This window comes from Microcebus murinus, chromosome 15 (genome assembly GCF_040939455.1).
Source record: "Microcebus murinus isolate Inina chromosome 15, M.murinus_Inina_mat1.0, whole genome shotgun sequence".
Taxonomy (NCBI): domain Eukaryota; kingdom Metazoa; phylum Chordata; class Mammalia; order Primates; family Cheirogaleidae; genus Microcebus; species Microcebus murinus.
In genome coordinates this window covers 27,695,288-27,711,373 of record NC_134118.1, presented here as the reverse complement: position 1 = coordinate 27,711,373, position 16,086 = coordinate 27,695,288, and the positions used below count along the sequence as shown (strand labels likewise).

Below are 16,086 nucleotides of genomic sequence, written 5' to 3'. Positions count from 1 at the left end.
AACTGCCAAATTGTTGCTTCATATGTTTACTAATGTCTGGCATTGTCAGTCTTTTGAATTTTAGTCATCCTTATGGTATGCAGTACTTTCCTCATTGTGGTTTTAATTTGTATTGCTATAACAAGAAAGAATGTTGAGCGAGTATCTTTTCACATGCTATCATACCATCTATATATTTTCTTTGGGGGAGTGTCTGTTCCAATCTTTTTCCCATTCGTGGGTTCTATTTGTCTTCTTATATTATTTACTTTAAATGCATACAGTAAAGCAAAGAAAGTGACATATGTTTGGTTTCAAAAGATTGACTTTTTACTCCCCAGGTCTAGGATCTAAGCAATAAGATTCGATTGCTGATCTCCCAAGGACTATAGACTAAACTCTTTTTTTGGGTGTTGGCCGATGATTTTTTTAATAAACAGTTACTTTAGAATAATTTCAGGTTTGCAGAAAAGTTTCAAACATAGTACAAAGAGTTCTAATACACCCTTTCCAACCTATTGTTAATTTCATATTCCCATGGTACATTGCCAAAACTAAGAAACTTCTTTCATATCCTACTATGTAATAACTCCAGCCTTATCTAGTATGGACTAAACTCTTGAATATAATTTTGAGAATGAGAGATATATACAATGATATACTCCGTCAAGGCCTTTTAAAATACACATTTCATTTTCTCTTTAAGCCTTAAACTCTATCTAAGAGCCTTCAGAAATAGTTTCTTTTTTCTTCTTTATGTTTTCTTTTCCTGTGCCATGTCATGTCTGGCAGTGAAGAATACCTCTGTACAAGATGCTGTTCATTAGTTTACTGAGCATACTTCAGTGGCTTATGGCTTAGTTCTTAAAGTTTTGTATACCTCAGATTAGTGTGACTTCTGGATAGTAATGATTTCTTATAAAGAAAGCCTCAAATCATATACTGTCAGAAGAATAGGGCAACCAAATCAACAACCGATAGCCATTTCTTGAGTATCTAGCTCAGTAACAACTATAAAGCAATCTGTTAAAAATAAGAGCTTCTTTTCAACAGGAGAATCAACCAACAGCTGGGTGGTTCTTGCATGCAGTCTTCACATGATTGCAGTTACAGAGTGGCTGAGGCTGGAGTCTTCAGATGGCTCAACTGGACTGGGTGTCCTAGAGGGCTCACCACATGGCTAACAGTTAAAAAATGCCGTCTGTTGGCTGGGAGTCAGTTGGGGCTGCCAATCAGAGTGCTGACACATGGCCTATGTGTCATACCATAGCAACCACCAGGCTTTGAGATGGCAAAGGAAGAGTTGGGCCTGGAATTGACAAAGATCATTTCCACCATATTCTTTTGGTCATTATAAGTTGTTTGGGTTGGTGAAAAATTTACTACATCTGGCAGCAACTTCTCAGAGCTTGTAGTATGTAGTTGATCATTCTAAATTTCAGTAGTTTTTATTTTTCCTCATGTTTTCTTTTTGAATAATTGGTCAATTTTTGATATAGACCTTTATAACACTTCTCTTTTACTCTTATCCTTCCACAAAGCCTTACTCTTTCCATTTATTTAACCATCTGCATTCAATTATATTTTTCTCCTTACCTGAGTTTTGGTTACTTTTTATATTTGTTCTATTGTATGTATTCTTACAAACTATATATCAAATCCTTTGTAAAATGAGGCAAGAAATGAGTGAATAAGGAAATGAACATGAATGGATGGATGGTTTCTGGTTCCTAAGAAATATTGTGGAAACAGAATTCAGTGTAATTCACTTGCTAATATGCATTCACCTTACTCTCTGAAGGATTCTTTCTGTAATGAGGTTCATCAGTAAAACATTTACTTGGTAATTTTACCTATAGCCATAGTCTTTCTCATGAAATAAATAGAATTTGAGTGCTCTACGGATTCCACTTTTACCTTCTTAGAATGTGATTTAGTGTGGAAAATACTGGAATATTACATATATCACACAATAACTTTTGTCTGCCTTGTTCATTGATGACTTCTAAGAGTCTAGAATATTGCAGTATACTCAATAATTTAATTTTCTGCAAAATGAGCATGATTCTAAATTACTAAGTGGGACAATATGTAAAAAGCAGTGAGACAAATTCTTGGCGCCTTATTGATAATGAATATTCCTAGTAACAGCAGTTGTTACAATACTTGTGAAAGCCTTTTACAGATTTCCTAGAGATCTATAAGTGATCTTTAAATCATGAATTGGTTGCATTTTAGGGGTTTGCAACTAAGAATACTCTTCTTCTCCCTTAAAAGTGTATTTGTAAATTAGTAGTAGGTTTATATACTGGCAAACTATAGTAAGTTTAATCCATAATGAAACTGAAAACCAATTAGATGCTAGAAAATATTATAAAGTCACTTTCTTTTTTAAATCATTTTAAGAATTAATTTTAATCAGACATATAGCCCATTTTACTCTCTTGACTGACTCTGGCACTTTCATTGGATCATGAGTGTTTTTCATGCCTTGGAGCTTTACTATGAGTGGTTCTCCCTGTTCTTCATTCTCAAAAAAGAGGGGTGATACTGATAGAGAAAAATGGGAAAGAACCCTTAGTGTTAGGAGGACATCTCTTGCCTTCGGAGACTCACGTGCCATCTTCTTCCCTAACCTTCAAGGACAACAATTAAAAGATGGGAAAATAAGAGTGTAGCTAGCAACTGTGGGTTTTTACTTGAGCACTCTTTGTTTCCAGTTCTTTTTCCTACAGGGAACATGTTTCACTTGTATTTTAGAGGCACTGACTGCATGTTGTCATCCCCAACGTGGGAACCCATAACCCTAGCTTGGCCAACTCAATCCCCCTCTCCGTTGGGTATACTGATCGGTTTAGGGATGGGCACAATATCTCAAGTTGGACCAGACAGAGCATTTCTGTGTATCTTATCTGTCACCTCTCTTCAAAAACGCATTTTGTTTCTATTAGATTTGGTTGACTACCATTATGTAAGTTTTTATCCACCGGCATATAAAGTGAGATATGTAGAGAGATGTGAATTCAGTCAGGCCTGCACTCTTTAGTAACATGAGTAAATAAAATATCTTCTCCTGTTTTCATCTTTAATCTAGTATTTTGGCTTAAGCTAATTTGAGCTATATGTTAGCCAATAAGAATCACACAATGGTATCAGGAATTGGAGTGCTACAAATGATAAATAAAAAAATATGGAAGACAATTCAAGATGGAGTAGAGGCATGGAAAAGCTTCATCCTAGCTGGGAAATCAGCAGCCTTTTTTTTACTTGGTAGCAAAGTCATGGGTTTAATTATTGCCTATTGTACTTAATGATTTAGAATGTATACCTAAAGAAGTTTGAAGTTTTGGAATTTCATTAAAAAATATCAGCATTTCAGAGTAAATTGGTTGTTTCTTGTAGTTTTCCAAAAATACCGGACAAAAAGGGCAATCTTAAACTCCAAGCTAGCTGGACTTTAAATGAATAAGGGATGAGACATTGCCTGAGGGAGGAGGTTTGTACTTAGGACCCACAATTCCCAAGAATTGTGAGTAAAAAAAAGAAATCACGGGCTTCACAGAACTTAGAAGGTCAATTTATTTGCCCTAAATTAAAGTTATTGTGAAACGGGGCAAAGTGGGAGATACTCTGGGGATGTAGAAGAAACCAAAGAACTAAAAGGAGAGATCAATTTCCTAAAATCCACCCTAATGTCCTATGTCATCCACTCCCTACTTTAAAAAGAGAAAAGAACTTATCCTATTATACAGATTCATCCCCTGAGCAAAACCTCTGATTGAGAGGTAATTAATTTTGCATAATTAACACAGCCCTTTGTATTATTGGCATAAGCTACCATGAAAGCAGTTGAGGGTTAGCTACTTGGGCACAGCATCAAGGACATTGCTAAGTGGTACAAACACTCGTCTGCATTTGGAATCAAGGATTATATTTGGACAATGTGAATTTGTTTATAAGCCCCCAAAGTAGACAGAATTGAGAATCACCAAAAATTGACTAATTATTTTTGCCCAAAGACACACAAAGAAGGGCCTATAGTGTTTAACACTTAAGGCAAACCTCAGAATTCCAAAGCCACATCTGGAGAAACTGGAATGCGTAGCACCAAGAAGGGGGGAATCTTCCCTAATATCTCTATCATATGTGGTCATGACAAAAGAAAAGAAAGCTGTTTCTGAAGTTCAGCGTGGAAAGCTGTCTAATTAGCTTATCAAGGGATCTCTTTGCCAGTAAAACAATGCTTATCTCTGTCCAAAATGTTACATTTGGTTTCCCCTATTTCTGTTTTCTAAAGTAGAATGTTATTTTTATTTTATTTTTTATTTCAAAATGCTAAGGGAGTACAAATGTTTTGGTTATGTGGATCACTTTTGTTTTATAATACTTGAGTCACAGCTATAGGTGTGTCCATCACCCAAATGGTGTTCATTGTATCCATTAGGTAGGTTTTTGCTCTTCCCTTCCTCCTTCTTCCCCCTGTTTCATTGCCACTGAGTTTTACTTCCGTCTGTGTACATGTGTACTCATCTGTTAGTTCCAATTTAATAGTAAGTATATGTGGTATTTGTTTTTCTAATCTTGAGATACTTCACTTAGAAGAATGGTCTCTAATCCCATCCAAACTGTTGCAAATAGCATTAATTCCTTCTTTTATATGGCTGAGTAGTACTCCATGATATACATATGCCACATTTTATTAATCCACTCATGTATTGATAGGCACTTGGGGTTGATTTCACATCTTTGCAATTGTGAATTCTACTGAAATAAACATTTGAGTGCAGGTATCTTTTTGATGAAATGACTTCTTTTCTTTGGGTAGATACCCAGTTGTTCTTTGAGAAATATTCACACTGTTTTCCATTGTATAACTTTGCAGTCCCACTAACAATGTGTAAGTCTTCCATTCTCTCTGCATCCATACCAGCAATTATTGTTTTTGAACTTTTTAATAAAAGCCATTGTAGCAGGGATAAATTGATAGCTCATTGTGGTTTTATTAGGTCATTAAATATGAAATGTCCAATTTCCTTAAGTACTAAGTTTGACAGTTGATATTGCTGACATTTCACTTTGATACTTTTTCTTTCCTATTGTGAAGGTACATCCTCAGTCTTTCAAATGCACATTTTGGCTTGTGATTATCTTTCACATTTTTTAGAGCAATTTTTGTGAAACCATGGATAGGTCAAAAATTCATGTTATTTTGGAATATGAATTCCATCATGCAACCAATGCAGTGCAGACTATGCAAAAGATCATTACAGTGTTTGGGAAGGATGTGGCTAATGAATGCACAGTATGTCGAAGGCTTGAGAAGTTCTATTCTGGTGATTTTGATCTTGAAAATGAGCCATATGGTTGACCTGAGTTCAAGGTAGACAATGATAAGCTAAAAGCTGTAGTAGAAGCGAATCCACTTCAACCTATGTGTGAATTGGCAGCAAGGTTTGCTGTTACTATTCCAACAATGTTGGACCATTTAAAATAAATTGGCAAGGTAAAGAAGCTGGCTAGATGGGTTTCACATGAATTAAATGAGCATCAGAAGAGAAATTGTCTCAAAGCTTGCCTATCTTTTCTGTCATGACATAAAGGCGAACCATTTCTATACTGTCTTATTTCATGTGATGAAAAATAGATTCTTTTTGACAACTGCAAGCATTCAGCACAATGGTTGAATAGAGATGAAGTGCTAAAACATAGTCCAAAGCCAAATATGCATCAAAAAAGCTAATGATGTCTATTTGGTGGTCCAGCACTGGTATTATCCCCTAAAACTTCATGAAACCTGGTCAATTGATTACAGCAGATATCTACTGCAACTAGTAGGACAAAATGAGGACAATGCTTGCCATTAAGCAGCTAAGATTGGTCAATAGAGACAGGCTAATCCTCTTGCAAGATCACATGTCACAAAAAACAATGCTGCACAAACTACAGAGGCTGGACTTGGAAACTCTCTGTCATGCACCATATTCACCAGACCTTGTATCAACTGACTAACACTCTTCCAGGCTTTGAACCACCTCTTGCAAGGAAAAATATTCAATTCTCAACAAGCTGTCTGAAAAGCCTTTGTGATTTCATTGCAACTCACTCTTCAGGCTTCTTCCTTGCTGGCATAAACTAGCTATCCTTAAGAGGCAAAACTGTGTCAATAGTTTAGGCACATACTTTGACTAATTGTACTGCTTCTTGTTTGAGTTATAATAAACTAAACTTTTGATTAGATATCGGACATTTCATGTTTAATGAGCTAATAATTTTCCCCAATGAGCATTTTATCCTATGTTTATTGGCCTTTTTCTTAAAAAAATTCTTCTGAGAAGCTTCTGTTCATGTCTTTTGCACACTTTTTAATGGTATTTTTTTTTCCTTGCTGATTTGCTTGAGTTCTTTGTAGATTCTGGTTATTAACCCTTTATAGGATATAAGGCTTGTGAATATTTTCTCTCATTCTGTATGTTGCCTATTTGCCCTGTCGATTGTTTCCTTAGCTGTGCAGGAACTTTTTAATTTAATCAAATCCCATTTGTTTATTTTTATTGTTGTTATGATTGTCATTGGGGTCTTTTTAATAAACTCTTTGCTTAGGCTAATATCTAGAAGAGTTTTTCCTACATTTTCCTCTAGAATTCTTATGGTTTCATGTGTTACCTTTAAGTCTATTATCCATCTTGAATTAATTTTTGTGGGTGGTGAGAGATAAGAGTCCTGTTTCATTCTTCTGCATGTGGTTATCCAATTTTCCCAGCACCATTTATTGAATAGGGCTTCTTTTCCACAGTATACATTGTTGTTTGCTTTGTCAAAGATCAGATAGCTGTAGGCAGGTGGTTTTAAGTCTGGGTCTTCTATTTTTCTTCCTTGGTGTAAGTCTCTATTTTTGTACCAATACCATGCAGTTTTGGTTAATACAGCCTTATAGTGTAGTTTGAAGACTGGTAATGTGATGCCTCCAGATTTGTTCTTTTTGATGAAAAAGAACTCAGACTCTTTTCTGGTTCCAAATAAAGTGTAAAATTACTTTTTCTGGGTCTGTGAAATATGACATTTATATCTTGATGGAGATTGTATTGAATCTGTAAATCACTTTGGGAAGTATGGACATTTTAACAATGTTGATTCTGCCAATCCATGAGCATGAAGTTTTTCCATTTGTTTGTGTGCTCTGAAATTTCTTTCCTCAGTTCTTCATAGTTCTCTTTATAGAGATATTTCATCTCTTTGGTTAAGTATATTCCTAGGTATTTTATTTTCTTTGTAGTTATTGTGAATATTATTGAGTCTTTTATTTGACTTCAGCTTGACTGTTATTGTTATATAGTAATGCTATTGATTTATGTATATTGATTTTGTATCCTTAGACTTTGTTGAGTTTATTTATCAATTCAGGAATCTCTTCATGGAGTCTTTGGGGCTTTCTAGGTACAAGATTATGTTATCAGCAAAAAGCAATTGTTTGCCCTCCTCTTTCTTAATTTGGATAACTTTTGATTCTTTCCCTTGCCTGATTGATCTAGCTAGGACTTCCAGCACTATGATGAATAGAAGTGGTGATAGTGGGCACCCTTGTCTTGTTCTTCTGGTTCTTAGGGGAAATGTTTTCAACTTTTCCCCATTCAGCATGATGTTGGCTGTGGTTTATCATATATGGGTTTTATAATTTTGAGATATGTTCCTTCTGTGCCTATTTTATTGGGCATTTTCATCATGAAAGGGTGGTGAATTTTCTCAAATACTTTTTCTGCATCTATTGAGATCTTATGGTCTTTGTTTTTGCTTCTATTTGTGTGGTGAATCACATTTATTGATTTACATATGTTAAACCATCTTTGCATCCCTGGGATGAAGTCCATTTGGTTATAGCATATTATTTTTTGATTTGCTATTGAATTAGGTTTACTAGTATTTTATTGAGGATCTTTGGATCTGTATTCATAAAGGATGTTCTTTTTTTGTTGTTGTTCTTGTGTCCTTTCTCTGCTTTGGTATCAAGGTTGTACTGGCTTCATAGAAAGAGTTGGGAGAATTCCCTCCTTCTCTGAGTTATGTAATAGTATAGGTACTAGCTTTTCTTTATAGATCTGGTAGAATTTACTTGTGAATTCATCTGGTCCAGAGCTTATTTTTGCTGAAATATTTTTTATGGCTGTTTGGATTTTGTTTTTTGTTATTGGTCTGTTCAGGATTTCTATTTCTTCCTGATTGAGTCTTAGGAGGTTCTATGTTTCCAGGAATTTGTCCATTTCCTCTACATTTTCTAATTTATGTGCATAGAGATTTTCATAGTATTCATGGATGATGTTTTATATTCCTGTGGTATCAGTTGCAATGCCTCCTTTTTCATTTCTGATTGAGGTGATTTGGGTCCTTTCTCTTCTATTCCTGGTTAATCTAGCAAGAAGTCTGTCGATTTTGTTTATCGTATCAAAGAACCAACTTTTTGTTTCATTGATACTCTGTAGTTTTTTTTTTTTATTATTTCATTTAGTTCTGCTCTAAGCTTTGTTATTTCTTTTCTTCTGTTGGCTTTTGGTTTGGTTTGGTTTTCCTTTTCTAGTTCTTTGAGTTGTGACATTACATTGGTAGTTTTTGAACTTCCTGTCTTTTTGATGTAGGCATTTAAGGCTATGCATTTTCCCCTGAGGAATGCTTTCGCTTAGTCCCATAGATTTTGATAGCTCATGTCCCCTTTGTCACAGGAGTAATGTCTTCTCAGGGCTGGGGGGGCCCTGGGTGAAGCCTTAGACCTTAAAGAGGTTCTGCCAGCCTAGCAGCAGTGGTAGAGATTTAGGGGTAGTGTCTTGGGGTGTAGGCTGAACTCTAGAAACTTGGGTGTGGTATTGCAGGCCTGGCAGAGGTCCTGGAGGTCCAGGGGCAGAGCCTTGGGCACAGCAAGAGCCTTAGAGCTGTCTCTGTGGCTTATAGGGGCAGAGCTACACAGATGGAGGGCTGTTCTACTCTCATGGTGACTGCTGATGCCCAGGCAGGGGTTTGTGTCAGTGACCCAAGGACTGTGTAGGTGGACCAGAGCTGCTGGTCAGTCAAGGTTTTCCCCCTGTGCCTAGGACCCACTGAGGCTATTGCCCAAGGCTTCCAAGATGGTGCCTGTAGCATCTGATTTCCAAGCAAACTTTCCTTTTTTGGTAACAGAATCATCTTTTCTGTGAGGAAATCATTCTATGTGAGTTTGGTAGAGCTGTCTGCATGTTCTTATAACAGTATCCAAGTGACCCAAGACTGGTCAGTAAGAAGACTGCACCTCACACCTCATAGACTGTTGCAGATACTTGAGAAAAGAGCTACTGATTGAAGTAGGGTAAGTAAGATTCCTCCTTGATCATTTTCTGCCAGGGCACAATGGGAAGATATCCTTTTACTAATGGGATCAACATGCTGGTAGAATATGAGTCCTGACTGTTGGGAGACACAAGGAAAGGTCGATTTAAAAGAACAGAGATAAAAGTGTTCACCTAGATTCTGTCAGACTTGGATCCAGATTTGGACTTGGTATTTCCTGTATGTGCATCCCATTTGGTGGTGGAGGGGGAGCCTTTCATATGAATCATTTGGGATCTTGAGTAATAAAGTGGGGGAAAAGATAGGATAAGAACTAGCGGCCAAGGAGTTAAGCTGGAAAGTAGGATTTAAAGTTGGCAAGTCACTTGTGTTTGTTAAAACAGTAGGGAAAGGAAATACTGAGGAGGAATTGTGTTGGGTGTAGTGAATACCTACAGGTCATCTTACAAATATTCAGCATTTTCTGCAGCAGGAGTAAAGGAGGAAAAATGGGAAGGAGGAAGGATAATATAAAAAAGGAAAACATTTCTTGTAATAGAATCAGAGGTAAAATGACTTCAAGTTTGGAGAAGTCATAAGTGAATCATACCTATCTATGACTGAAGTCAAGTCAGAGACTGACTTTACAAAGGTAAGATTTAATATCGTCATTAATCTAAGAAAACCGAAACTGCCCAAGGCATTCCAGAGGATTTTTTTTTCTTTCTTTCAGTTCTTATACAGGTGAAGTCAGATAAGGTCAATACTTTGTTCAGACTTACATCTGATACATCTTTTCCTCTGAGCTACTCTATGTGATAGTCATCTTAAGATCAAACCACTATCAGTAACAGCTTTCTTCATATCAAAGTACCATTTCTTGATACATATGTTTAACTATTTAATACTATCTAGACTATATGTATGTGTATTTTTTTTTCCTAAATCAGGATGAAATAGCTTTAGTATTGTAACCATTCTTGAAAAAAAAATAGGAATTGTGCAGGAAGAAGCACAGGCACTTTGATTCAAACATATGATAAACTCTCTGGGAGGAGGCAGGTATTCAGGGTATGTCTACCTGTAAGCAACGAAAAAAGTCTTTAGGTAGGTTGACATCATCTGGCAATAGGACAATAGGCAGCATGTGGTGATCAAGACAGAGTTATCACTGGAAGGTCCTGCAAGAAGTCACAGGCAGGCAGGCACATGTTCGTGGGGTGGGGAGTAGGAATTTGAGGGTATGCTGCAAAGACAAGCAAGTATGCAGTGGCATCAAGAAGAAAGAATAGCAAGCATAGAACTGAGATTTAGGGTTCCAGTCTCTAATGGGCTGGCAAGGGAAGTATAGAACTTGACTCTCATTAGAACGAAGGTGTACAGTAGACTATCAATATAAAAAAGTTGGTCTAGGAAATAATGGTAGAACAGAGACTTAGATTATTAAAATAATAGTACAAGGCAAAATCAAGGGACAAAAGAACAAGGAAAATTACACTAGTCACTTCAATATAGAGATAAAGAAGATCAGAAACATGGATGATTTAAATTCCCAAATTGATGAATAATATTAGCAAAATGTTGCTAATATCTATCAATTATTTGCCATATTACTTGCATTGTGTTATTATATAGACAATGTTGAATTTTCAAAATAATCCCACATATTATTATTATCATTTTACAGATGATAAAGTTGAAGGTCAGGGTAAAGTAACTTTGAAGATCACACACCTAGGAAATGACATAGTCAAAATGTTTGACCATTAGAGTTCCAAGTTTTAGACAGCAGAACCTATTCTATCACTTCACTTAAACAGGAGGCCATTCAATGTGAGATATTATGTAGCCCACAAGGTCCTTGGAAGTTTAGAGTCCTTGGCTGTCGGGCAAGTTTATAAGACAGCTTCAAGAACCACACCAGAAACTGGCCTGAGAAGTGAGCTGGAGATTCCCCTGAACCAGTAATACATTTGCCTCGTTGTGACGTCTGTCTTATTGCTATGCCCTGAAAATACACTATAGCTGCCACCAGCTCAACAAACCTTATGTCCCACTTACCTCCCAGTCCATTTTTTAAACATAGTCTTAGGAGGCATCTCTATGGAGAGAGCCAAAGTAGAGACTGGGGTGAGGGAGGAGCTGCAGGTGTAAAATTAAAGGAACCGTCACTCCAGGGGTCAGTACATGCAGGGTCACCACCTGAGTGAGGGCCTCCTTCAACTTTGTACCCTGGGTACCTCACTTTCCTTACATCACCCCTGGACCTCAGACATCTGTCTTCACACTAGCTGCAAGAAATATTGGAAAATGTTGATTTTTTTCCTTTTGTTTCTTTGTCTTGAAAAGTTAGGAATCTTATCATAGGAAAATGTCAAATTGTGAAGAAGGCACTTAAAAGATTTTCGTATGACAACTTCTCTTATTGTTTGAGGTACAGGAACTATTGGCTTTTCTAAAACCTCTCTCTGATCTTTCTTCTCGCCTGCAAACCAGGCAAAGTTGATCTCTTTCTTGTATTATCTTTCTGAAAGCAGATAGTAGCAGTCAACACACAATAATAATCAGAGTCTTTCTGGCTATTTCTCCTAGAACTATGAGCTTAGTTGGCACTTTGTATGCCTTTCAAAATGCCAGAGATCATAGTTACATCAAATATTTTACCCTGAAGAAATACAGGTTTATAACTTTTCAGTTTGCAGTGTCTGCTTGCAGCCTGAAGCCCACTTCATGATCACTAAACCAATGCTAAACATTTAAAGTTTTTAAAAAGCAGCACCCTAATTCAAGATACTAATTTGTATATTATGGTTGCTAAAAATATAATGGCTCCAACCAGCAGATTGTTTCTCACTCTCTAGGGTGGATAATCTCAACTGAGAGAGTTTTGAGTGCTGACATGATGCCACAAGCAGAAAATTCCACAAGTAGAAAATATACTTAACACAAACTTTGTTCCACACACAAAATTGTTAAAAATATTGTATAAAATTACCTTCAGACTACGCATATAAAGCATACATGAACCACAAATAAATTTTTTGTTTAGTCTTGGGTCTCATGTCCAAGATATCTCATTATGTATTATATATATGCAAATATTCCAAAATCTAAAAAAAAATCCCAAATCCAAAACACTCCTAGGCTCAAGTGTTTTGGATAAGTGATAGTCAACCTGTATGGTTTTTAGAATAATATTTTTTGTTTTGTCTTTATAAATGTCTTTACATTCTTGATTCAGTTCATGAATTCTCTTTAATCTTTTTCCTTGCCTCCAAATGAGGTAGTCTTTAAATTCTGGAACCAACTTAAAGAAATTAAAAGTATAAACTTACAAATCATAAGTGTTCTAAGAAAGATGGCCAAGACCTCCAACTGGAGAATTCCTATTCAAAGGAAATGTGTGTCATTAAAACTTAGTAAATGAACATACATTGCTATAATTTTGTTTTTTTAAAGAATATAGATACACATAGATAATTTTTGTGGTTACATCTTTAGCCAACTTTTGCAACGAATTCGCCACTTGACTGTGTTGATAAAGAGGAGTGTATTTAACATGCATTAATGCATTAATGTCATTTTGTAAAATGAATGATTATGGCCAAAATTTCAAATGTTCTGAAATGTTTTGTCCTGTTTTAACTGATGAAAGAGCATAATAAAATTTTGCTTTTGATAAGTATCATAATATTGGCTAATCCATAAAGGATTAAATTCCTTCCAACGGGGTAATCCTTTCATCTGAGGTATAGTTTGATACTCTTGCTAGGCAGAATAAATGATCTGATGGATAGATAGGTGAATATTTGTATGCCTTGAGGAATCCTGTGTGTATTGAACTTTTCTGAAGCACTAGGACAAGTTTGTCATGGAGCATCAGGGCAGTTCACTCAAGCCATAGACTGAAAATTCAATGGTGGATCTGTTTCCCTTTTGCCATTGACATGTACGATGTTTGATAAGTCATTTAATTTAGGACAGTAACATTTCATAAAAAGTACCCAAATTAGTAATCATTAGATAGTGTAATGCTTAGCCAACAAAAATGTAATAAGCAATGAATACATATGTTCTCCTAATGACCAGTTTTAAAATGAAGTTTTTTTCCCTTAAACTATAAGTTTTCATAGAGAATCTGTGATTCCCACAAAAATATATTTCACTTTAGATATTTTTGATTTATAGGTCTACCAAGCACTCTCTGAGAAATTTAAATTCCACGTGTAAGGATTTCTATCTGATTTGTAGGCCTCTCAACCTCTGTCTTATAAAACACTGCCTGTTCTAAATCAATATCCTTTTGTACCAGCCAAGATATTGACTATAGAATGGAGAAATGTGTTCATAGCCACATTGAGTCAAGAGAAATGCTAGAGAAATAATTAGTCTTAAATAAAGCACTAAAATATTTACCTTTAATTTCATTGAGTATGTAGATCTAGTGCTGCTAGAAATTATAATCACAGATTTTAGAACTTAATGTGGTTAAAACTGAAGTACTCAACTTGAAGTTCTCAACAATCACATAGGAAAGATGACATAAATAGCATTAGTCCCCCAACTGTATCAATTTATAATTTGAATTTTTTCCCTCAGTTTCCCATTACAATGTCCATAGTTTATGTGTCCTTTTATATAGCTTTCTGTGATTCAAAATGTGTCACAAACCCAAAGGAGTTGGTATTTTTATAATCTGACACTCCATCACAGTTAAGGAGCTTTTCCTAATACAGGTGCTGTCAAATATTCCTCTAAAATTCTGGGTCTATTATTCCCACTTAGACAGAATCCAAGCAAAATTAAGGCTATGGCTTTTTTTCTTCACTCTCAAAAAAATTTACTTATGAAACACAGTGTAAGAATATGTGGGAGAACAATCCCATTGTTATTAGTGGCTATTAATTGAAGAATAAAAGTAAGGTTCTGCTTTAGTACACATTGTTAGAAAAAGCAAATTATAGCTAATATATCCCCACAGCATCTGTCAAATGATTAAAAGTAAGAAATTTATCCCAAATTTAATGAATGGCAAAGAAAACAAAGTCACTGTGATAGACAGAATCACGGCTCCCTAAAGATGTCCGCATCTAAATCCCCAGCACCTGTGACTATGTCACCATATATGGCAAAGAGGACGTTGCACGTTTTTTGATTATGTTAAGGATTCTGGGATGCTGAGAATATTATGGATTATCTTGGTGGGCCTAATATAATTAAGAAGAGGGAGACAGGTGGGTCAGAGTCAGGGAAGATGTGATGAGGAAAGCAGAGATCAGAGGGAGAAAATGAGGGATTTGCCCATGCTGTGCCGCTGCCTCTGAAGACGGAGGAGGAGTCTGGACCCAAGGAAGGCAGGCAGCCTCAAAAGCTGGAGAGGACAAAGAAATGGGCTTTCCCCCAGAACCTCTAGGAGGAATTCAGTCCTGCCGACACCCTGATTTTAGGACTCCTGACCTCCAGAAATGTAAGATAATAAACTTATGTTATTTTAAACCACTACATTTGTGTTAATTTGTTATAGCACCAATAGGAAATGGATGCATTCACTGTATTGCTCTACTATTTTTTCAAATTTGATATTTTGATATATATTAATTGAATTAAATTGTTTAAGCATGTTAAAATTCAGATTAGATTTGGTATAAATAAATTAGAGATTATATGGGCACTGAAAATTATTTCTGGAAGGGCATCCCCAAACTGGTAAGAGCAAATAAATAATCTTTCCTCCTCTCTCTCTACTTCTCTCTCAATAATGTAGAATAAGTAATGAGGAAATAAAGAAGAATAAAAAAATAATGGGTATTAATACATTTGATTTTTAAGCATTGACAGTAATAAGATATTATAGTAAACATATACTAATAAAATAAAAATAATAAATACATATTTAATGTTCATAAAATCATGAGCAATATTCCTAGAAAACTAAATGTTAAACTTATATATGAAAATACTTGTGAGTTTGCTGCCACAGTACCCTAGAAATCTTCAGATTCAATGAAATCCCTATCAAAACCAAATACTTTTTTTTGCCAAATTAGAAAAAAAGTCTAAAATTTATATGTGATCCCAAGGGACCCTGAATAGTCAAAGTAATCTTGAAAAAGAGGACAAAGCTGGTGGTCTCACACTTCCTGATTTCAAAATATAGTAATTAAGACAGTGTGAAGACTACAAAACAATAGTAATTAAGACAGTGTGAAACTGGCATAAAGACAAATGTAAACACCAGTGGAACAGAATAGAAAGTCCAGAAATGAGCCCTTGAGTTTATGGACAATTGATTTTTGACAAGGATGCCAAGATTACATGCAGAGAAGGACAGTATCCTCGACAAATGGTGATGGGAAAACTGGATAACCACACACACACAAAAATAAAGTTGGATGCTTACCTTACAGTATATAAAAAAATTATCTCAAATTGGTTTAAAGACCTAAACTTAAGGCCTAAAACCATAAAATTACTAGAAGAAAATAAATAAAGGGGAAAAGCTTTAGGACATTTTGTTTGGCTAATGTCTTAGATGTGACATCAAAGCAAAGACAAAAAAACCCCAAAGGTAGACAAACAGACTACATCAAACTTAAACCTTGAGCATCAAAGGAGGCAATAAACAAAGTGAAAAGGCAACCTAAAAAATGGGACAAAATATTTGGAAATCATATGTCATATAAGGAGTTAATATTCAGAGCATATAAAGAAATTCTACAACTCAACCATGAAAAAATGAATAACTTGATTAAAAAATGGACAAAGAACTTGAATAGATATTTCTTCAAGGAAGACTTACAAATGGACAGCAACCTCTGA

General features: G+C 35.6%; 1 protein-coding gene across 6 annotated transcripts in view; it reads right to left on the bottom strand.

Annotated features, from left to right (window-relative positions):
• MARCHF1 (membrane associated ring-CH-type finger 1) overlaps positions 1 to 16,086 on the bottom strand; it is a 726,479-nt gene that overhangs the window by 214,364 nt on the left and 496,029 nt on the right. Inside the window, exon 4 of one of the 6 annotated variants that reach the window (XM_076010553.1) lies at positions 12,603 to 12,653. The exons of the other annotated variants lie outside the window; for them this stretch is intronic. The gene's annotated coding sequence lies outside the window, so the exon portion shown is untranslated. The remainder of the gene's footprint in view (positions 1 to 12,602; positions 12,654 to 16,086) is intronic. 6 annotated transcript variants of the gene reach the window in all.